Genomic DNA, 25,274 nt, shown 5'->3' with positions numbered 1-25,274 from the left:
CACTGCAGACATCGTGTAGGTGAATTACCTTTTATGGCTCTGACTTTCCCTTTGGTTTCTCTGAAAACCAACTGCCATTTACGAAAATGAAAGCAAGGGAACAGTGTGCCCCGAGCTTGTTTTTGTTTTGAGAAAAAAAATGATAATTTGCTGAATAATAGCGTGAAACCCAGGTTGTTTGCGCCTGTGAAAATCACTTTCGAGAGTGTCTCAGAAAAAATAGGTGTTGGTGCTGCAAAAGGCGGTCTTTTAGGGTAAATTGCACATCATTGCAGAGGAGAAAAGACCCTTTCATTAGAATAGTTCTTATGCTTTATTAGTTGATGTTCATGGAGCACAAACGTGTAGAAGAGTTCATATTATACTCTAGATAGATAGATAGATAGATAGATAGATAGAAGGTACGTACAAACACATGATACAATACACAAACAATTTACAAATACACAGTATACAAGCAAAAATAATGCAAATATGCAGGTAGCAGCAATAAATTATAAATAATAAAAGGGAGCATATCTTATAAAACAACAGCATATAGCGTGATGCAATCATTCTGTTTTCAGCACCTGTATGGTACAGGGTAACAATCATAATCACAGTATATTACACACATAGGCATTGTACTGTTTACATTTAAAACAGTAGTTTGACATTTTGGGAATTGCGCTAATGGGCTGTTTGGTGGAGAGAAAGTTAGTTAGAAAAGACTGATACAGTTTTCATTGTGCAGGTAATATGTGACTGGAGCCTGCAGCTCGTTAGCTTAGCTTAGCACAAAGACTGGAGACAGTGGGAAACAGCTAGCCTGGCTCTGTCTGAAGGTAAACAACCTACTGGCACCTCTGAAGCTCACCAAAACTTATCTTTTTGTTAAATGCATATGCAAAACATATGTAAAGACAACAAATTTGTGCTTTACAGGTTGTGTACCGGACTATTTCGTGGTGGAGACCACTCCACTTGCTTCCTTGAGTCTAGTTACACAACCCCACAAAAAACAACAGACAACAACAACAAAAAAAGAATTATTAGAATCATTTTTGCACGATATACTATGACAAGCTTTAGAGGTGCTGTTGTGGAATTTGTCCCCTTTGTTTGCCCTGTTTTTAATGCTAAGCGAAGCTAACCAAATGCTGGCTATGAGGCCTAGACACACCAACACAACACCAAAGAACTAGAATCCGTAAAAAACAACTGGTGTGGTGCCTCATGTCGCCCGTGTCTCCTCCAAAAAGTTGCGCATGAATACACTGCAAAGACTACAGCCAACGTCTAACTAGCATATATGCAAAACTAGAGGGGCAGACGCTCACCGACATTGACCGACAGCTGACCCTTGGCTTGGCGTGTCAGGGCCCTTGTGTTTAACAGACATACATGAAAATGGTATCTTGTCATCTGACGTACCACCATACAGTGAATGAACTTATTTGCCAAAATGCCAATCTTTAAGCTTGTCTGAAATACAAGATTATTGCTCTGTTGTATCTGAACGCGCATGCCTGGACTCACACAGACGCAAATAGACATTTGAAGAGCCCAGATGAGACTATAAAATTGACTGTGTCCAAACAAGCCCACCATTATAGAGACAGATTGGGGGTGAAGCCTCTTGAAGATAATGACAGGCAGAAGTGAGTGACCCCGACTGGAGGTGATAAACCGATACTACCTCCATCTCTTCCCCTCACTCCATCACCCCCTCCTGCTCCACATTCCCTCCTCTCCATCAGCCCTCTAAACCCAACTCTTCACGCCTCCTTCCCCTGAGCAGACACCCTTGTGAGAGGACGCCCCACCCTCCTTCCACCCCCTCCTCTGTACCCTCCGTACTGATCAGTAGGATTTACTGTGCACTCGTCTACAGTTCTCAGCCGGTCACACACGCCCTCTGGGTCGATCCAGGTCGAATTCAATTTGTAAGATATTATGTATTGATCCCTGTGCTCCGTCCTGGCCCCCTCCCCACCCTCTGCACAGCCCTGGCAGGCACTCATTGACCCACATGCACGATTCCTTGGATCATCATCATCATCATCACAGAAGTGTGGCAGTCTGAGCCAGTATTAGGGTCGGTGGCCTTAGGCCTTTAGTGGCGACCCTCCTTTACATCTGCTGCCCAAGATCTTCTCCTCCACAACACCTAATGCTCTAAAGGAGGAGCGCGCCTCTGATGAAGGTGCAGAAAAAATACAACCCCAAATGTGTTGTGACAGCTTTGTCAATGCTCAAGAGGCGTCTTTTATGAACATTTGTCAGCGTGAAATGTTTGGTTGAATTAGTCCAGTTTTCTTGGCCTTTGGTGAAAGTATATTTTGAGAAATGACTTAAAAGGAAAACAGATGGATTTAGCCCCTGTTCTACCTCTTTATATAACTCCGCTTTGCATGTATTTATGAAGACGAGATAACCAGACCCCCCAACGCTTCCACTAACCATCTCATGCTGCCATTTAGCTTAGCCAACAGGCTCTAAATCTCTCAGATCAATAGTTGCTCCCCAGTCTCTCCATCAAACCCACAAGTAAATAATTCAAATGAGATAGTTAAGCCCCTCGGAATATAAATTGTGGAAGGGAAAAAAATCCTCATTGTGATTTGGACCTGCGATTTACAGGCATAACATTCGCTGTGGTGAGAACAGGAAGGGGCCGTCTATAAATTTGCAGGTTAAATCAATGACTTTGACTGGATAAATTGAGATCTGAAAAGCTTTTATGACTTTCCTATTACATTAACATCAAATATTCAGGAGGCTCCGGATCACTTTCCCATTAGGCGGATCGCGGTATTACACTGTTGTCAAAACAAAACGGCAACCGCACGTCCAACCCGGTGCCTAAACACACACACACACACGCATGTCAGCACTGCAAAGCCTCAGCCCCAGATTCCACCTTACATATTTTTGTGCACCACAAATGACTGACACATAAACAGATGAAAGGAGGTCCTGCATGGCTGCCACAGATAAGAGAAATAAGGTCACATGCTAACAGGGGAGAAAGCGCTACGCCAAGGTGAGCAATGGCTATGACATTTCACAAACTAGGCTAATTCCTCTGAAAATTTAGAAAGGGCACGTTGCACGTTATTGCATCACGATGGTGATCATGTTCAAAGCATATCAGAGTTGCTCTTTTTTCACCCCCCTCGCAGCTCCTTTTTTTCCTGTGCCCAGTATTGTCAAAGAGACATAAGCCATCACTGCAAGCACACACATGAATTACCACGCTTCATGCTGTGCATTCTAAAACAAAGCTCCCAAAGTGGATATCCGCAGAAGTTACTGAATGGAACAAAGCAAAAATCTTTAAAGAGCAAATGCGATTTAAATTCTTATCTCTGCCAGACGCTGCATAGAAATCCTTTGTCTCAAACTGAGGACATAAGGGGACCCCGTGCATGCACATGTGGACTTAAGTGGGCAGCAATGCATCCATGCATGTATGTGTCAGTGTGTGTGTGTGTGGGGGAGAAAGAGAGTCCCTGCGGTGTGAGTGTAGGACGGCACTGTGGAGTTTCCTCGTCAGCATGTGGGATTCCCTCTGTTTACCCCTCCACTTCCTGTCCCAGCAAGGAAGCATGAAACACTCTCCGACTCCCCTGGCAGGAAACACAAGCTCGTTCGGCTTTGTGACTCACATCATGACCTTCAGCCAAACCCTATTCGCATGACAGTTTTAGAGTTGCCCAGGGGGAAATTTAAATGCTCTAAGAATACAAGCGTGCATGCTGACAGTGTATTTATATGGATCTCTCAGTGTGCTGTTTGTCTTTTGCCAAGGCCCTTTAACAATAACACATTATTCTGGGGTAAATTTATCTGCTGCAGAAAATATCTCCAACATTAATCTCGTGTTGGGACTTGTCCGTTTCAAATGACAGAGGTCATAGTCAGGAAATGTGGGTACGTGTGCAGTTGAAAGAGTTTCCACTAAGTTCGTCTACAGTACTCCACTGTGTCATGTTGCATTTGAGGTTTATACCATTTCCTTGGAAATTTGGTTATTCTATTTAAAGACTGAGACATTTTGTGTGTATAACTCTTGTGTCCCGTCGACAGCTCAGTGCAGTGTAATTATTACACCTGTGACACATTATACTGTGACTCAGTCGTATAAGATTTTTTACAAGTGCCATTCAGAATAACAGTTAAGGGTTAAGGGGATTTCCTTATCTACTGTGATGGTCCAAGGACAGAGGTAAAGCCCTCTGAGACAAATTGTGATTTGTGAAATTGGGCTTTATAAATAAAATTGAATTAAATTGAAATACAGTTTAGGGTTGTGTTGAAAGTTTGCACTGTCCACCAGCACCGCAGCCCCCAACAGATGCTCGGAAGTGCACAACTTTCAGTCAAAAAGTCCCATTAGAATAACACTGATGATGATAATTGTTGTCTCATTTGTGCCCTGAAAAAACAGTGAATTCACCACAGTAAGTGCCATATTGCTGTTTCCCAAACTACTGTGGCTGCAACCATTGCTATGAAAACGGATTAATGTTATTTATGACTATTAACCACACCCCAATTCTCTGTTTAAGAAATGTTAAATACTAAACAGGAAGTAAAACTGGCTGGAGGGAGGCTTTAACTTTTGACGCAGAATGACCTTTGTCAGTGTTATGTTATTGAATTATTAATACGTCACCATGTATGTAGGATTTTATGTTGTAGCTAGTCAAAGTAAAGCCAATTTTTGCTATTTAATATACCATTGACAATGAATCTTAAACATGCAAAAAAAAATAAAAAAAAATAGTGGAATAAAAAGCACAGTATTTTCCTTGTAGGAGTATAAAGTAGCATATAATGTTAATACTATACTAATACTTAATACTGAAATACTAAATTAAGTAAAGTACCTAAAAATTAGCAATAGCTTAATGTACCTCATCATGACTTTCCAACACAGCTATATGGACTTAGCAAGATGTAAAATGTCACATTCACATTCACTCCAATAATTGTGTAGTTTTACTTGAATTTTGAAAACAGTCAATAGTGTGATGATGATGTTCAAATTTATTCCCATTTTGCTCCTGGCCGAATGAGAAGACTGATACCTCTTCCTGACATCTGTGCGGTGGATGCAAAGCTACAGCCAGTAGCCGGTTAGCTTAGTCGAGCGTAAAGAAAAAGAATGAGAAACAGCTTCCACAAGTATATATTTATATTCGCAAGCCCCTGGCAAGTATTAAAACATAATTTTATACTCATCTCTTATTATTATTATTCACTTCAAAATGATATTATTACTCTGTGAGATGGCTAATTCGTTTCACTTCTTGTAATATTTCTTTTTCATAATGCCCCGATGGTGGCAATTTAACGCTCATTAAAAACTGGGATAATTCAGTGGCAAAATGGCAGTAATGATATTTATCATATAAACTGATTAAATCTAAGCATTGAGGCTGTCAAAGGTAACTTTTCTGCAGGTAGCCTGTATGGTGCAAAAGAGTTTTTGAATCGCTGAGGTTATTTAGACATTACTGTAATAAAAGTATGAGCAATATGTTTGATATAAAACTTGTTCTGAGTTACTTCAGCATTAACAAATTCCCAACAAAATAACACTTGGAGCATTCAGCATTCTTAAGCCCAGTTCAGACCAAATCCAGCAAGCAATAGTCGTGATTTAAACGTATTGGCTATATTTAGCTCCGATTTAGTCTAGCTACATGTAACCCAAATCTAGCTGATTTAATTTTGAAACTGATTTAATGTAATTTTCGCCATTGCAGATGGCGTGCGGTATGATATTCAATCACGTATGGAGAGTCAACAGTAATTAAAATATGTTTATCTCCATTTTTTGGACATGGTCTCTACTTTGGCTATGGTTAGATGTCTACCAAATTTTCACTGACAGCCCAAATTCAGCCATGATTTAGCCTAGACGTCAGGTCTTCATGTAGACGGCTATTAGATGTTTTTTTAAACCAAAAAAAGCTTGCTGGGAAGGGTCGCAACAAGACGAAACCGTTTTAGAACATTGCAGAGAGAAGTTGCAGCGGTGTGAACTGACTGTTTCAGCTCGACTCAAGCTGGCTGATAATGTCAACTGGTCAAATCATCAGTGGCTGGTTTTATAGCATAAGACACATCATCTGTTTCTACAGCCGATCGGCTTGTAGTGAAGTCCACTGGTCAAGTCAAAATTACTGCAGGTGACATGTCTGCTTGCTGCGGCAGGTGCTCCGTCTCTGCCGAGCCCTCTGTTTCTGTCCTCATGTGTGTTTCTGTTTTTCACCATTTCATCACTACTACAAATGCAGCTGTAGCCAGTATCTCACAATCACTATTCTCATTCATATTTTAAGAAGCTACAAATTATAGTCAGCCACAAAATAAGCCTGAAAAGCTGCAAATCAGAACGGAAGTACAGAGAGTTGTTGCATAGAGATGATACACCATCTCATGTAGTTGCATTAGTGTGAACCGACAGGTTTTTAGAACGTTGCAGAACTAGTTACATGTTTCAGCTTGTATCCTCTCGATTGTTTGGTCTGAACTGGGCTTTGAAATGCTTAATCTGACAATGATAATATGCTAATATGGTCATGCTAATGAGGTATAATATTTGCCATGTTCACTAGGTTAGTTTAGCATGTTAGCATGCTAACATTTTACACAAATTACAGCTGAGGCTGATGGGAATATATAGATGTTTAGTTTAAACCAAAGTACTGGGCATATAATTTAACTTGATAATCTGGCTAGATGAAAATTTACAGGATCATCAAAGCTACAGCAAGTTATCCTAAAGAAACATGAACGTCAGCACCAAAATCAAATTAATCCTTCTGATAGACAAACACAAACATTAACCTCATGTTTGAGCTATGGAAAAGTCAAGGGATTACCAAAGTCATTGGAGTTCCTCCTCTGGGCACCATGACTGGTTGTATCAAACTTTGTACCAATCCATGTTGTAGTTGGTGAAATATTTAACAGGATAAGTGAAAGATTTGACCCGCTGCTGCTACAGGAAAAGTCAATGATCACCAGAGCCACTGTCTGAATATTTGGAGCAAATTTCAAGTCAGTCCATCTGATAGTTATTTATATGTTTCGGTTTGAATCATATTTTTGGACGGAGACTGCCATCCCTCGAGCTGCTGCCATGGCTAAAAAGCAATGATTTAGAAAAATGTGACTTCTTTTAATAGGAAGAAACATTTCTATTTTTGGAAGTGGCAAAGGCACCAAATTTATTTCCGCTCTATCAATATTCTGCTTTTCTTCTTTCCACCAAAAACAACCCGCCAAAACCCTTGATCTATGTCACAATGTATCAGCTCTGACTGACTGAGTGATGACTGGCTGTTGTTTTTCTTTCTGAGTTGTCTGTCTTGGAAGTGTGTTTCCTTCCTTCCTGCCCTCCAGATTTCAGCTCTGTCTGAGTTTGGTGTCATGGGCCAACAGACAGAGACGGGGCCGGCGGTGAGCCTGGACTACATCAAACACACGCCAGACGCTGCAGCCGGAAGACAGGCAGGAACCGTGAAGCTCTGCTCGGCTCTGTCACTGTCTATCATCAGAAAAACTGACCTAGAACGGAGCAGTGCTGCATAGGTGGGGGCGTGAGGCAGGTGGGGAGGGACGCAAGCCAACATTCAGTCTGCTTTTTGTCAGCGTGTTCTCGTGTTCAGCCTCGTCTGAACTTTGTGTGCAGGGGGGGGGAGAAAATGAGAATATCAGAGCTGATGTCAAGTGGCGACTGTATCCTCATTCATCTGAGATCCCTTCTCTTGGTGCAGGGCAATTACAAAACGCGGTACATGCCAGTTTTTTCGAGGGAAAAGGTTATTTTCAGAAGATGAAGATAGACTTTCCACTTGACCTGTGTATAATCAAAGAGCATAACAATGAAACCAGGTTCTCTCTGTGGTTTCCCCCCTGCAGCTTTCTGACATTTAGCAGAGCTGTCTTCTGACTTAATGACTTGTGAATGAAGAGAGGGAAAATGTAACATGTGCTATTGTTGTTGCATCTGATCCATGCAGCCATCTATCATTCTGTTGCAGAGTTCTATGTTTAGAACAGACATGTAGAATAAATTAATGGGTTTCGTCCAAAAAATGAAGGAAAACCTGCTCACAAGGAAGAAAAGCAGAATATTTCTAATGATAATATACAAGAAATTAACGTTTCTGCGTGCTCTCAGAAGTCTTTTTGAAATATTGATTGATGAATTGGAATCTGCATTTGTTCACAAACTGTATAACATTTCAACCTGAAATCCTAACATGTCAAACCTGAACAAGACCAGACAGGACTTAAACCAAACCAAGCTAAACTAAGCCGATCCATGACCAGAGGAAGCTCCAGCACAGGCTGGACCGGATCAGAGCCGTCAGATGTCCATCAGTCTGCACAGATCGTCTCAGCCAGTCTGGAGGTATTGATCTCTCTGATTGATCCGAGGCTCTGTCCATCTGCCTGATCCAGACTTTTAATGCCACAGAGTACACAGGACGGAGAGGTGGGGAGGCTGGGAAAGGAGAGGAGAGATAAACAGATAAGAGCACAGATAGGATGGTGCATTAGGGACTGTAGGCAGAGTAGGAGGGGATGGAGAGTCTCGCCAGTCTAGTCTGGACAGCTGGTGTTGATAACCAATCTGCCCATTGCTGGCGCTTTTTGTAAAACATGAAACCCGGCAACCTGATAGCATGAATTAATAAATGAACAATTTCTTCTACAATGGGGCCCCCTGTTCCATAGGGGTTTCTTTACACAGACACAATAGATGCTTACAGGGGCCCACAGGGGTGTTCATTCCCTCAAGTACTAACTACACAGACCACTGCATGACTGAGAACCACTTGATCAAATAATGACACCGAGAGCTGATATCCTCGCCCATGTAGCCGTCGGAGTAATACGCAGTGTGGGATCTGTGAATAGCATTTGGGAGGGAACCGACTGCCGCTTCTCTGTTTCTTTTTTCGGTTATTTAGAGCAGGCCTAATAAGCAGTGTGGGTGGTGAATGAGGAACCATTAGCTCAATAGCTGAATGAAGCGCAGCTCTGCCTCCTCTTTGCTTCTTTGCTTTTCACCCCCGGCAATGGGAACACCTGCACAGAGACATGGGAACGGTGGGAGGGGTGGAGGGGCAGAGTGAAAAGGGTGTCAGAGTTTATAGGTGAAAAGGCTTAGGTGAGGCGCAGAAAGAAAGAAGGAAGAAAAAAAAGATGCTTTTTTTTGGCATGCACAGAGTTAGATGACAAGATTAATATCACTCTTATACTTGTCTCTTAAATCTCTTAAGTCTCTTAAAAGAATGTGGTGACAGACATGTGCTTGTTTTTCTCGAGAGGTCACTGTGCTTGAATAATTGTTTTTTTATTGTGGATTTTTGTATTATAATGTTGTATTTGTTGCATTTTAAACATGTTTTAATTGGCTGCTACCTTGGACAAGTCTCCCTTGTAAAAGAGATTCAATCTCAATGGGACTTTCTGGCTAAATAGAATTAGAATAAATAAATAAATGTAAGGCTACAGTCCGCAGCTAGTTAGCTTAGCTTAGCATAATGACTGGAAACAGGGGAAAACAGCTAGCCTAGCTCTACCCAGGGTTATAAAATCTGACTTTTTAAAGGAACAGTGCGTAGGATTTAGTGGCATCTAGAGATGAGGATTGCAGATTGCAACCAGCTGAAACTTCTCATGTGTGCAAAGCTTGAACTCCAGGGAAGGATTCTCTTACTATTCATCGTTCAGTAGGTTTTTCCCAGGAGCCAAATTATCTACAGAGGTCTTATCATCTCTAATACACATGCACCAGATGATTAAAACTGGTTAAAACACTTTGCTGCTGCTCTCTCTGACTTAGGCTTTCCATGTAGGCACATGGAAGGGCAGGGAGTTTTGCTCTCTCCGCCTTAAAGGGATAGTGCACCCAAAAATGAAAATTCAGCCATTATCTACTCACCCATATGCCGATGGAGGCCCTGGTGAAGTTTTAGAGTGCTCACATCCCTTGCGGAGATCGGCGGGGGGAGCGGCTAGCACACTTAATGGCATACGGCGCCCCAGACTAACGTCCAAGAACACAAAATTGAATCCACAGAGTACCTCCATACTGCTCATCCGTAGTGATCCAAGTGTGCTGCAGCCGCGACATAAAAAGTTGTTTCAAAAAACGTCATATGAACTCTGTTTTTAGCCTCACCGTAGCCTTCTCTGTGCTTCTCTGTGCTCCGTGCTCACGTGTGCGCACCTGCGCGAGACCAGCGAAAGCATGAGCTTTGCTCACCCGTGTTTACATCACGTGACACGTGCACCGCAGGGAGAGACAACAGTAACCACAGAGCTAAAAGATAATTTGCACTATGGTCTTTTAGCAAAGGACAGCCCAACATGTCTGAAGACTTTGAAATTGAGGAGGAACAGCATTTCTTTGTTGAGCCGTATTTGTTTGAGCCCGAGTATACGGACAGAACTCAGGCTACTGGACGAAGCAGCTGCCGCAGCTCATGAGCCTAAAACTCAGCCAGCCGCAGAATACCGGAGTCGAGCACTGGAAACCTGGTGGTGTAGTTGTTTCAAATGCAAAGCATTCCTCGGATGAGGAAAGTCTTTGTTGCTCAGACTGGGAATTGGCGATGCCTGCACTTGAGAATCTGGACATCAGTATTGACGAGACTGCTGCTCTTCAGAGATCACCGATCACCCTGAGCGCACACACGGAGCACAGAGAAGCAGTCAGAGCTACAGGCTACAGTGAGGCTAAAAACAGAGTTCATATGACGTTTTTTGAAACAACTTTTTATGTCGGGGCTTCAGGACACTTGGATCACTACGGATGAGCAGTATGGAGATACTTGTGGTTTTAATTTTGTGTTCTTGGACGTTAGTATGGGGCGCCGTCTGCCATTAGGTGTGCTAGCCGCTCCCCCCGCTGATCTCCGCAAGGGATGTGAGGACTCTAAAACTTCACCAGGGCCTCCGTCGGCATATGGGTGAGTAGATAATGGCTGAATTTCCATTTTTGGGTGCACTATCCCTTTAAGGCTTTCCACATAGGTGCTTGGAAGGGCAGATAGGTGTGCCCTCTTCGGTGGCTGACACGAAAATGCAAAAGCACAAACTTCCCATCTAGAGCCATTATTTGGTTTATCTGTTCTGGGCTACTGTAGAAACACGGCAGTGCAACATGGCGGACTCCATGGATGAGGACTCTTTTGTACATATAAATGGCTCATTCTAAGGAATTTAAAACACAACAATTCTTATTTTCAGGTTATCATACACTAAAGAAAACATACTTATTACAATATATTCCATTTCTGCCAATAAATCCCCCTAAATCCTACACACTGGACCTCTAACACTGATATCTCAGTTTATTTTTTTATTTTTGTAACTCTTTTTTTTATCTGCCTTTGGACAGAGATAGAGTCAGACTAGCTTTTCCCTAATGTTTCCTTAATGTCTTTATGCTAAGATAAACTAACCTGCTGCAGGCTGTAGCCTTATAGATATATAAGAGACATATAAGACTGGTAACAATGTTCTTATGTAACTGTCTGCAAGAAAGCAAATAAGCCTGTTTCCCATAATGTCAAAGTATCCCTGTAAGTGCACATTGCTTGTTTGTTCTCACTTCCCGGAAAGAACCCTCATACTCAATGTCTGTTTTGCAATTGACAGCTGCAATTGATGAAACTGATGACGAAAGGTGAAAAGAATGAGACCAAGGCATTGTGGGTGCTGAGTGAGCCTGTCAGAAGGCTGATGTATGGCAGGGCAGATGCAGCGAGGGGGAGGGAGCTTTGGGGAGGTTATAGGCTTGGCTGAGGTAAGCTGGCAGGCGGGGCACAGAGGAGAAAGAGAACAGAGAGACAGAGAGAGGGAGAGAAGAGGAGCAGGCATGCAAGGTATGTGATGATTATCAGAAAACACAGGGGCAGTCTGTTCTCCACCCTGCCTGGGCTGGGAGGCACAGGGCTGGGTCCCTGAGCAGGTGTGCGGGGGGGGGGGGGGGTAGACACAGGGCTGGAATGGAGGAGGGGCTGAGAGACAGCCAGGGAGATAGAAACTATAGTGGAAGTGAGAAGAAAAGACAAATTGGAGAAAGACAGAGGTGAGTATTGATAAAAAGACTGAAAGACAGACATGAGGCCTTGATGACATCGTGGCCGCGAGCGATCGTACGTAAGATGAGAACAGGGGTCAAGACAGGTGGAGGAGAACGGCATGCGGGCTCGCTGGGAGCCATCCTGGTCATTAGCGTCTCTCGCACGGCTCAATAAAGAGCTCAGACACTGGAAGACTGTATGCCTTCCAGCATTCGTCTGTATGGTTAGATGTCAATATAGAAACAGCAGTGTATCAGAGGAATCGCAGGGATCAATGGAGAGAAAAGGTGAGCGTAACTGGATCACTGTGACCCTCAGCTGACCCTTCATCACCAGGACACACACACACAATGTCACCTGTCCCCCAGACGCACACTCAGCCCTCTCTCTGTCTCCTCACAAATGCACATGCACGCACATAATCGACCTCTCACCTCATTGGTTTATTATCACAGCAGCTCTTTCTTTCATATTTATTTCTTTGAATCAGGTCACACTGCACTGATGTGTGTATATAGAGAGAAACTTTATATTTATATTAAAAGTCAAAATGATAAAGGCAGTAGTGGCGCCCTCCGATATTTTTCATAGGGGTGGCCAGATGGGGCCACTGAAAATCTTGCAGTGCACACCAAAATCAAAAGCTATAACTGAATTTCAGAAGCTCTATTATGCTGTTGAAGTAGACAGGCTAGTGTGAGAAAGACAGTTAACATTTTGACTTCCGCAACAATCCTGTTTCAGTGTATGCACCTATAAACGTTGGGCGATTCATTGTTCTTTAAATAGGCTGGTTGTCCTTTTCCTTAAAAAGACAAGAGCTTTCATTTGAAGGACTACATTGATTGTAAGGAACAAAACATTCTCTGGGAACAAGCCCTCGAGAGACTTGAGGGTACCCATTGTCAAGGAACCCATTGTCATCCAGGTATCTTGAGGTGAGAGTTCAAAGGACCCCTTTGAAAATGGCCATGCCAGTTTTTCCCCCACAAAAATGTAGCCCACATTTGGAGCATTATTTAGCCCCCTTCCTGACAAGTTATGTAAACATGGTTGGTGCCAATAGGTGCCTTAGGGTGTCTAGTTTTATGAGATACTAGAAAATTGGCACCACTGTTTAAAAAAAACCCATTACGTCCCCTGACTGCCCTTCAGTGGCTGAGATTACTGCCATTCAGAAGCTGTGGGGCGAGCTCTAGCTCACCCGGTGGAACATGCGCCCCATATCCAGCTGTGTTCTCATATGAGGACATCACATTTTGGGTTTACTTGACCTTATACTTTATTCTACTCAACTTAGGCCTGTTGTCCCCGTTCGTGGACACTTTTTGTGGCATCTAGTGGTAGTAAAAGCACAGTACACCAATCCATGTAAAAACAAGATGGCAGCCATCTTTGCAAAGTCAGTCTGCAGCAGACCCTGACACAAAAGAGGACAAGGTCTAAAACCTGATCACATTTTATGGTTGAAACTTGTTTATGATTAATAATGTTTGTAGTTTGATATGGCAACAAATTTGACCAACAGTAACAAGCTAAGACACTGTTAATTTGGAAGTACTCAGTTGAAGACATTGGGACTTTACTCTTGTCTTGTTTGGGACTTAATTATCATTGACAATATTTCGTTTTTTATATTCACTGGGGCCTACTGATCCCAAATAGCTAGGAGCAGCAGACCAGGTTTAATCCCTTTGCAGCTGATCGGGTTTAATTCCAACCCATGGTCCTTTGCCATGTGTCATCCCACCTCTGTCTAACACCTTTCACTGAGCACAGCATTCAGCTCACATCCCAGCTACATCAGCCGATCTCTTTGCTAGGGCTCGCATGGAAGGGCAGGGAGGTTTACTTTTTCTGCCTCAGGCTCTCCTTGTTTGCGTGTGGAAGGGCGGAGGGGTATGCTCACTCCACCTTAGGCTTTCCATGCGGACATGCTGAGGGGTGTGCTCTTTCAGCCTTAGGCCTCCTCATTTGCGTGTGGAAGGGTGGAGAGATGTGCTCTCTCTGCCTTAGGCTTTCCACATTGGCATGTGGAAGGGCGGAGATTTGTGCTCCCTCCACCTTAGGCTTTCCATGTAGGTCTAAGAAAGGCAAAGAGGCCCCAGAACAGAGCCACACCGCCAAATATATTTAGTTTTTGACTAAAGTGGTCCTAACTGAATTGTCATTCCACAGCTGTCAAAGAAAAGGCAAAAACTGTAAAAAAAAAAATATCTAAGGCATCTGTTGGAACCACCCATGTCTGCATAACTTGTCAGAAAGGGGGCTAAATAGTGCTCCAATGTTAGGCTAGATTTTGGCGAGGGAAAGATTGGCATGGCCATCTTTAAAGGGTCCTTTGAACTCACACCTCAAGATATCTGAATGAAAATGGGTTCTATGGGTACCCACAAGTTTCCCCTAAACTTCAGGAGGCTTGTTCCCAGCAAATGTTTTGTTTATTACAATCAATGTAGTCCTTCAAATTTAAGCTCTGTATTTGTCTTTTTAAGGAAAAGGACAACCAACCTAGTTAAACAACAATGAAACGCAAAATGTAAACTATGCTAGCGTTAGTCTGTGCACATCAAATAATTAGTACTATTAACTGGACAGTATGAAATCAGTGCATCAGTATGCATTTAATTTACTCTTATATTGCAGCTTATCAGTTTGTATGATATCTTATGTATTAATACCCCACAAAGACATTGCATATTTAATGTAAATTTACATGCTTAAAGTATAGTTATGTTGGTCAGGTTTAGGAAAAGAAACATGGCAACAACATACCTTAAAATGACTCAAAGTTCACTCACACACTTCCTAACACACGGCTCCTGGGAAACGTCCTGTGTTTTGTGACCCATCCAACACCACAACCTGCCTCAAGGGACCGCTTCCTTCTCTACTCCTACAGCACATTGGTCAGGTGATCGCAGCTTTCCCAAATACGTGGGTTATGCACAAATTACTGGCACATGATTACGTAGGATAAGTACAAATTTCGGTGCATTACTTTTTGTAGGAAACGTATCAACAGTGCATGAGAACAGCCTGCATATGAACATAGTTTCAACTAGCCTATGTGCTTTAACAGCATAGTAGAATCCCTGGAATTCAGTTATGTCTTTTGGTCTTGGTGAGCCACCCCAAGATTTTCAATTGCTGACCCTATGAGAAATAAATGGGGGCACAACTGATTTAAAATCCACTCTTGAGCAGAATTGAATGTCAGTAGGGCTGTTCTACTTTTGTACCACCCACAGTATATACTAAAATCATAACTATGAATGAAAAGGTTCTCTCGTGGTGTATCTGTGTACCTGGGACAGCACATCTATGTACTTTAGCTGTGCTAAAAATGTGCCTCTCTTGTACTTCTCTTTCTGAGTATGTTCTAAAGCTTTGAAAAGGCAAATAATTGGCTTGTGACTCCACAGCACAACATAATTAAGCACAGATAAATCAGCAGAGACCAGCGTAGGCCCTGCCTGTCTGTGTACACACACGCACGCACGCACACACATGCACAGCCACTGTTGCCTTGTCAGCTGCTGCTGCTTCTGGTAAAGAGTGCAGGCTGTGGGAGTGCAGGGACATTTCTCGCTAAGGGAAGTGGTGGGTTTTTGTGGTCTCGTTTTAGCCCTGCGTGTTGAGAAATGGCCGAACGTTGCTTTCATTTTGAGCCGAGAGGCTAGCAATTACACTCTGCAGGGTCACGTGACATGAGATGCATGACTTTTTACTGCACCACTGAGGCCCTCCAAGGCTGATATGCCAAGAATGAAAAATAAAGAGTCGACCCCAATCCACCCCCTCCACCACTCTGATCCTCCCCCTTGCACACACTAAAATAAACACACACACACACACACACGCACACAGTCGGTCTCTTGCCCTCTGAATGGCTTCTAGGCCCATATGTGCATGCAGCTCATCTTTGCATTTATCAGACTCACGGTATAATGAATACCTCGCGCTGGAATGAATGGATTCGCCAATAACGCTCCAAATGTTCTTGAGCTAACATGGCCCCAGCCCGTAATGCTCTTATTGTTCTCTGTTGTATTTGCTCCATTGAAATAAAGATCAATATCCAGAGACAATAGATGACCAGCAGCATCAGATGAAAACAGCAAACACTCATTTAATTGGTGGAGAGTTGTCATTAATCTACACTACTGTGTGTGTTTTTTGCATGTGTGTGTGTCCCTCATTGTCTGTGCACCCTCTTACTTTGTTTCAAAGTGCTAGATTCTTTTTTTTTCTCCCTCTCCCAACGACAGGCAGCGCATCTTTTTCTGGTCAAGGAGGACGTTGATGAATTGCTGCGAGGCAAGCCGGAGAGGCACAATTAAGATTCCATCAGGATAAAGGTAAAGGTAAATTATTTACATTAACAAGAAGGCTCAGCTCCACCAAACATTCCTCCACAAATGGAGCAGAGAAAAAAAAAAGAAAAGCCCCCTATACCTCTGGAAGCTGGAGGAGCCAGCTTCCGTAAATTGTTTGTGCTTTTAATTAATGAGCCGGGCAAATGTTTGTTTATGTGTGAGTGTGTGTTAGGTGTGTTACGGTGGGGTGAGAGCACTGAGGGGAGCTAAGGAGGAATGATGTGGTGGGTGGCAGAGGAAGGAGTTTACTTATTAAAACGGTCAGTGAGGCACCGGCTGCCTGCTCCTGTTTTAAGTTTTTCTATGTGTTAGACTTCACTCTTCAGCTTGAGATTCAGAAACAATGAAATGATGATTTACTGAAAAAAATGTGTTAGCCTAAAAAGTATAAATTTACTCATCTTTATATCAAGAGGTGCTACCTTTTTGGGGTCACCTCCACCTGAGGTTAGCTGGTTACTAACTTTGTCTGGTGTTTGGTGCTGGGCAGGTAATATATAGTGGGTTTTCATTGCCTCTTTCGCTACTAGCTGCTGTCGCCAAAATGTCACTGATGAGAGCTGTGAGACTCAATCCAAATGGTAAAGCTACGGTCCGTAAATCCAAAACAATGAGCTGAACGTTGTCATGAAGCTCTATAAAGCTGTGTTGAGCTGCAGGGTTGAGTGATAATGCAAACCCTTTCACATACCAGCTGTCATGTGATACGCTGTTGATATAAAAATACTGGTCATAGCTGCTTTAAGTTCATTTACTGGCTTCACGTCACTGAGAACGTTAAGGAAAGAGTTATTGTTCGTTTTCCAACTCATGCAGTCACAAAAATAATAAAACTCTCCACACTTAGGAGAGATAGGGACACAAGAGAGAAACTAATATGGAAGGAATCAGGAACATAAACACATCTGTGTGAAAAAAAGCCACAGTGGAAAACTATCTGAATATGAAACATTGATTTTGGACTGCATTTGTTTGACAGCTTTCCAAAACAAACGCTCCCCCCACGTGACATTTAGATAACATTTCTAAATTGACAACCCGCATCACAATTAGGTTTGTTTGGAACGTATACTTGCAAACATTTATGTGCTTCCTCAAATTTCTGGTGCTGGACCGTTTTCTTTTGTTTGCATTAGTTAGCACTTGAGTGTTTTTTGGCAGCATGCAGACTCCAGCTTCTCTTTTTTTTTTAAGCTTGCAAAAAGGGATCCAGGCAAAGGGGCAAAGACATCAAACAATTCAGTTTAAGAGAATGTGGCAGTTCAATCATCTCAGAAACAGTCTTTCCCCCTTTGACAACTGTTTGTTTAATGCTGAGGAACAAGCAAATTTAATATTTGTCCAAATGGCAGCAATTATTTAACAAGTAATAACCTTCATGTTTTTGACATTTCACAAAAAACAAAGATTAGATTAAAGAAAAACGAATACAAATGTGTGTAGCAGAACTATGTTTTTTCTTCATTTCTACTCCATTAATTATCTCATGACCCCTTAAATTTATCTGGTGACCCCTGGGAGCTTGGGAACTACTATTTTAAATCACCTAACTGTATTAAGAACCAAGTCAATGGAGAAAAAAAAACACCAGCTGACCGGCTACAACAGTAAAATGCACTTAAAAAGCATCAGTAATAACAATCTAATGTAGTGTACAATTAAGTAAAACTCATGAGGGACATTTTCCTGCAGAATTCCAATACTTGATAGGAATACTTCACCCTCCCCATGAGCCATTTGTATAGCAGCTACTCACCTCATGGTAGTTGATTTCGTGAAGTAAACTTTGTTTTGTTCGTATGCTTTGGGTGAATGAAGAATCCAAAAACTGAAAAAATTGTTGATGAATTGAGGTAAAAGGGGTCAAGCAGTGTAATCCAAGTCTCATTTAACCATTCGTATCTTCAGTACTTCCCAAAACAGACAACCTTTTCCGATTAAAAATGGTCTCTTCAAAGCCAGACTCCACTTTATTTTTCTTGCAAGCCTCAAGGGAACGAAGAATCCAAAAATGGATAAAATTCTTAATTATTGGCAACCACATTTAACTACAGCAAATCTATATCAAAACATACATTTACAAACTCTCATACACCTCATGCAGTATAATCCAAGTCTCATTTACACAGTCATATGCTCAGTACTTCCCAAACAGATAGCCCCTCTCCGACTAAAGCTGCCTTTACACTACCATGTCTTGATGCCCAATTCCGATTTGTTGCCTATATCCGATTTTTCCTGACTGCTGTTTACATGTTCTATTCACCTTATTTTTCACGGAGACACGGAGGCAAAACAAAACACAGCCAGCTTCCGTTTTTTTGTGCGACACTTCCGGTCCAGCACTCTTGACCACTGTGTAAATGTCCCACGGTATTTGCTACAGTGACATTACTGCGCATTACTCCTGTTTACGCGTTCATGTTACAGATCCGATCTGTGCCACTTGAGAGGAAAAAATCGGAACTGGGTCACTTGAACCATGTAGTGTAAAGTAGGCTTAAGAAACTCTGATCTCTTCAAGGCCAGACTCCAAAACAGTAATATTACCTCACTGAACACGGGAGCTGCTGGTCTACGTCTTGCCTCGATCAGTTAGCTAGTTTGTTTTCTTCTGTGACTTTGGTGTTTTAAAGGGTTAGTTTGGACTCACCGGAGTCACACAATAATACTAACTAACTAAAAAATCGAGGCAGTGGTCGACCAGCAGCTCCAGTGAGGTAAAATTACTGTTTTTGTCAGTGGTGTCTGGCTTTGAGGAGAGCATTGATAAGTTTCGCTTTTAGTTCAGTTCCTCATCAGAGAGGGCTGCCTGTTTGGGAAGTATTGAGCATATGACTGGGTAAATGAGACTTGGATTAAACTGCATGAGTTGTGTGAGAGTTTGTAAACTGATGTTTTGATATAGATTTGCTGTAGTTAAATGTGGTCGCCTATGACTTTTTGGATTCTTCGTTCACTTGAGGCATGCAAGAAAAATAAAGTGTTCGTCATGAATTCAGCGTAACACAGGGTGAGTAATTGATATACAAATGGTCATTTTGGGAGTGAAGTATTCCTGTAAGTACATTTTGTCTATAATACTTATATAGTTGTGCAGGATTTTGATTGAATCCTTCATATTTTTACATTCTAGTTTTATAAAAGTAAAGGATACTTGGTCCAACAATGCTGTATTATATTCTGTAGCAGATGCAGTATGGCTATGTCTTAGATTTCACTCTGTGAAGCTTCTATAATGTCTTTTAGATGTGAACAGACCTCAGTTGGAGTTTGTACCCTCTTGTCCCTCATCTCTGATGTTTGGTTTGCCGGCAGAATGATGCTGAATGCCACATGACTCCTCACAGGCAGAGATGCCCTTCGCTTGATGGGATCAATCAAACAACATGCCTCAAAGTCCTGTGTGTGTGTGCGTGCGTGCGTGCGTGTAAGCACTTCCACATTGCTTCTAACTGTGTGTTTGCATATTTGCCTTGCATGTTTATACCCACCAATGTATGTGTGTGCCCACACATGCTCAACATGAAAGTATAAATGTGTGTGTGTGAGAGAGAGCTTGTGCATGTCTGTTTGTGTGAGGAAGAGCTAGGGAGAGAGAGCGAGAGAGAGAGAGCGAGAGAGAGAGAGAGATTGTGTGTGGGCGGGATACGTTTTGACAAAGTTCCCCATTTTTCAGAAATAATCACTTGTTCCCGTTACAGAGACAGAGTCGTGTGACTCTGGGGCTGCTGAGAAGGCAAAGCCAGAAAACACTCTGGTTCTTTTCTCTCCTTCTGCCTCTCTTCCTCTCTCTCGCTCCCGGTGCATCCGACCCTTGTCCTTGTGGCTGCTAACGAGGGGGTGTGGCTGTCACTGGAGGCATTGGGGCTAAATTACCATATTAATTAGCTCATCCTTTGACCGACAAACACAGAACTGAAATGTCACCACACTCACATTGTCCATAGGAAACACAATTAGTGGAAGTCATTATTGTTTTAGCAATGCCCCGTGCTTCTCACTCCATTTCCTGTGTCGTCTGTTCCTCCCACTCCTCAGCTCCTTCTCCAGTTGTGAGGAAGTACTCAGATACGTAAAGTAGAAATGCCATTGTCTATAAATACTCTATTACAAGTAAAACTCCTGAATTAAAGTGGTACTAAAGTATGCATTATGCAGAATGGCTCCTTTCTTAGTGTTATAGAATATGATATTATTCTGTTTTTCATCACTAACAAATACACCAATCAGCCACAACATTAAACCACTGACGGGTAAAGTGAATTACATTGATAACCTTGTTACAGTGCAATGTTCTGCTGAGAAACTCTGCATCCTGGCATTCATGTGGGTGCCACTTGACATGCATCTCCCACCCAAATACAGTTGGAGACCAAAAACACCCCCTAATGGCAACCACACTCCCCGATGGCAGTGCTGCAAGCAACCGATTGTGCCATCTGTGGTCATTTTGACTTGACCAGCGGACTTCACCACAAGCCAATTGGCTGTAGAAACAGGTGACGTGCTTTACGTTGTAAAACCAGCTGAATCGAGCTCAGATGTTCAGTTCCCACTGCTACAACCTTTCTCTGCAACGTTCTAAAAAGGTTTTGTCTCACCGCGAATCTTTGGTCTGAACCAGGCTTAAGGATTCGCTGCCAACGCCCTGGTCCCAGACACCACAGGACACCCAAGGAGGCCCCACTGTGGATCAGATTTGGCTCTAGTGGTGTACTGGAGGGTATATGCAGGTATATGGGGTATACCTACCTATGTTTTCTGGCCGTTTGCAGCATACCCACCTGTCAACCAAAAAGCCATTGCTATAGGAGAGTATACCCACTTCCTCCTTGGTAATGTACCCATCTACCTAGTAGCACACCCATCTCATCAACTACCACTACATCCCTGCTTGGCTCTGACATACTGAGGCCTGGACACAGGACCTCTGGGATACTATAGATTCTTGATTGGATGGGATGTGGGGAATTTGGAGGCCAGGTTGACGCCTTGAGCTCTTTCCCACATTCCTCGGGCCATTCCTGAGCAGTTGTTGTGGTGTTGCATGGCACATTGGAATGCCACTGCCATCGGGGAGTGCCGTTGCCATGAGGTGATGCGCCTGGTTTGCAACGGCGTTTGAGTGAGTGGTTTGTGTCAAATGATGCCACATGAATGCCAGGACCCGAGGTTTCCCAGCAGAACATCGCATTGTGATAAGATGATCAATTTATTTCACCTGTCAGTGGTTCTAATGCTGTGGCTGATCGGTGTACATGAGTACGTAAGTATAAGTAGTATAGTACTGCATCATATCATATGTTTTTTTATGTAAAAAGTAATTAACCGTAAGTGTGGATGTAATGTAAGGGAGTAGAAGAATGAAGTAGCATAAAATAGAAATACTCACGTAAGCTGCAATTATGTCAAAATCGTACTTAAGTGCAGCACATGCAGTGAATGTACTCAGTGACCCTCCACCACTCTCCTTCTCCTCTCTCTCTCTGTTACGTCTTTGTTGCTATCTTACAATCCTTGTTGCTTGCAGAGCTCATACAGGAGCCGCGTAAGATCGGCTTAGTCATGTACTCAAAGTGTCCATGTCTGACGTGAACCCACTGCTCAGACCAGCATGCTGAGCTGAAGTAGTAGCCTTTACTTACAAGACTCAGGAACAACAGTGAGGCTTCACTTCCACATACTAATAATGTCACGCTGAGCAAAACTGCAGAGATTTCTATTTTGACAGGCTTGGTGTGCTGCCGGCAAACCAGGCAGTGTGTTTTTATCCTGACCTCTCCCTGAGCATCCCCATTTCTCCTTGCATCAGCCCGCTACCCTGCAGGAATACACACACACACACACACACACACACACACACACACACACATAAACACACAGCACGCAACGTTTCCACCCAAAGCACTAATTACACCCGGATGATTTTGCTGTCATCATTTTATCTCTATAGTTTTCAAGACAACAGGATGCTCATGATATACTTACAGCAGTGGATTTCTGAAAAATGACACATCAGCGACAGCAGCTTGTGACCCTGAAACTAAAAAGAGAACGTCTGCGCTCAGAGAAACATTTTTCATCTGACACAAATGCACAGCAGCATTTGATCAGATAAACTAATTTGGGTGCTGTTTTTGCCAGTTATTAACCCTTCCATGCTTCATCTGAACAGAGTCCATTACTGTAAGTAGAGTCTTTCCTAAATTTTAAGTAACTACTAGCTAGTTTACTAAATCAGGCTGCACTACTGAAATTCAAGAAATGTCTTAGCTAGTGAAGACTTTAGTAAGATGTTGATGGCTCGCTAGAAAATGTCTCTAGTGCTGTTCAGTCGAAAGTAAAGGAAGTCACAATCGCATCACAAGCTGTGACAAACTTACAAAAGTAACAGTTTCAAGTAACTTCCATGTTATGTGGAAATCAGGAGGAGAAATTTAGAAATTACTATTAAAAACACTTCCACATAAACACAAATAGCTAGTGTCCATGCTCGGGAGACTGTACAGAGGAGTTTTTAATAGTAATGTTTTCGAGAAAATGCATATGTTTGGAAGGTACTGAGCATACAACTGGATAAATGAGACTTGGATTATACTTCACCTTAAGTCGTGAGAGAGTTTGTAAATGGATGTTTTGATAAAGTTTTGCTGTTGTTTAACGCAAGTCCCTTATGACTTCAATTCATCAAGATTTTAATTATTAAATTAATTTCACTAGCAAGGACCACGCCACAACAGTATGTTGTTTAAATATTTAATTGTAATTCAGAAGGTGTTAGTTGTTGAGGACTGGTGAATGGATGTAAGTGGGGGTGAAGGTGGAAGAGGGATGTCTTCTGATAGGTTGATCTGGGAGGATGTACTGGAGATCGGACGGAGGGCGACTCAAGCCCTTTTTAAATAGGAATTGTGCAAATTTGCAGGAAAGCCCAATCAGTCTTCTTTCAGCATGGGCAGTATAAAAACAAAATCAGCGAGTGCAGCAAAATGCCGCCTACCTACTTTTGATTATACAGAATGCGCCTTTTTCGGGGCAATGGGGGGGGGGGCGTGAGCAAGAAACAAAACGTGTAGCTCAGCGTGTGACGTAAACAGTGACGTGGGAGGGAAGCCGCGGCTGGTCAGTCCTTCGGCGATTCTCCTACAAGTCGGCCCGTCCTTTACCGTCCTCGTCATCTGTCGGTTCATGGCCTCTTCGTTTGCGAGGGCAAGGAGGGTGCGCAATTCCTTGTCTCCCCAGTTGCTCATCTTTACAGTGTCTGTCAGGTTTGCATTTCCCTCTTGCTACTAGCCGCTTGCTAATTCCTGCTATCAGCTGTTTCCTGTTTATCCACCGGCAGTCGGTCACACGTCCTCAACGCCATCAACAGCTCCTCCCACAAGTCATCAACAGCCCCTCCCGTGGCGAAAGGGCGCCTCGTTCTTTTTAAACCAAAAAGGTTCCACCGATATGTTTACCCCTATGTGGCACCTTGGATCAATTTGCCAATCCGGCTCTGTGTGTGTAAACACTCGCAGCTTGCCGGCAAAACGGCCCAACATTCGCTGAAAATCTGGCAATGTAAAAGGAGCTTCAGTGTGGGGGGTCCATCTCAGGCGTTTTTCAACCCGAGCTGATTACAGGTCCCCCAGACACTAACTAGAATGACACATAGGAGAGATATGCACCAGACTGAATAAGAAAAGATGAGGGGAGAAGGGAGGAGAGGTTGAAGGAATGTTGGTAGGAATGAGGTAGGGAGGATGATGGATGAAGGGAAGGAAAAGGGTGGGTCAAGAAATCTGAGACTAACGGATCAGGATGCGTTGACCAGGTATAAGTAGGCTTGGCAGGTAATTCAAGGTGTGGTTGAGGCGTGGCCCTGCTCCTGAACCTAAGTTAACAAATTAACTTCATAAACAGTTAGGTGCGACCGAGCATTTTGATTGGACAGGAGTCATTCAATGAGTGCTGTTTAACAGCTCTGGGACTTTTAGTTATGCACAAATCACTCCGCTTTACAGGCGTTCTGAGCCGTTAATTACGTTAATCGTTAGTTAGCCGACATTAAGGGTCGTCGTAACAAACTTAACACAGCAAAATGAAACATATCACCACAAATAACATTTGAGTTTAATAAAGAATAGTCAGAAAAGGACAAAGTGACATAAAGACGCCTGAATACTTCACTTTAGATCAGAAAACGACGCATATATTAGCTAGCTAACGGAAGTTTTGTCAGTTCAGGTAGTTATGCAACAGTGACACCCTGCAGCTCCTGGGTGTAAAATATTTAATAAACTAATTGTTACATAAGAGCTAGTTTGTGTTGTGCAACCTGTTTAATTTAGTGATGATAAATCTCCACACAGTGAACATTTACAGTCTAACTCAGCTGACATTTGAACCGTAAACAAAAAGAGAGCTTTAATGCTGCCTGTGTGCCACTGAGAAGGAATAACTTATGTGCGATGTTTCCATGTGTATGCCATATGTATACTTCCTCTGATCTGAAAATCTGCAGTGTGCTGCAGCACACCCCCTCACAACACCACTCCTCTTTGAATCACTGTCCACGTCTTTGTGTATCCCTCACGCAGGCATCTGATGAATAAGTTAGGCCATGAGGGGACTGTAAGGCTCAGATATCCTCCTGTGTAGATCTGACCCTGGACCGCTGCCTTTGTGTTCTTGTATGCTGTCAGAATGCTCTCATCATTTCGACATCAAAGACACTGTCCAGATATCAGTCGCTTCACATGGATCGTAGCTGGAGGTAACCTTGGCGCTTCCTATGCATGCCCGC

This window comes from Epinephelus lanceolatus, chromosome 6 (assembly GCF_041903045.1).
Source record: "Epinephelus lanceolatus isolate andai-2023 chromosome 6, ASM4190304v1, whole genome shotgun sequence".
Lineage (NCBI taxonomy): Eukaryota > Metazoa > Chordata > Actinopteri > Perciformes > Serranidae > Epinephelus > Epinephelus lanceolatus.
Note: the sequence above shows the minus strand (reverse complement) of the source record.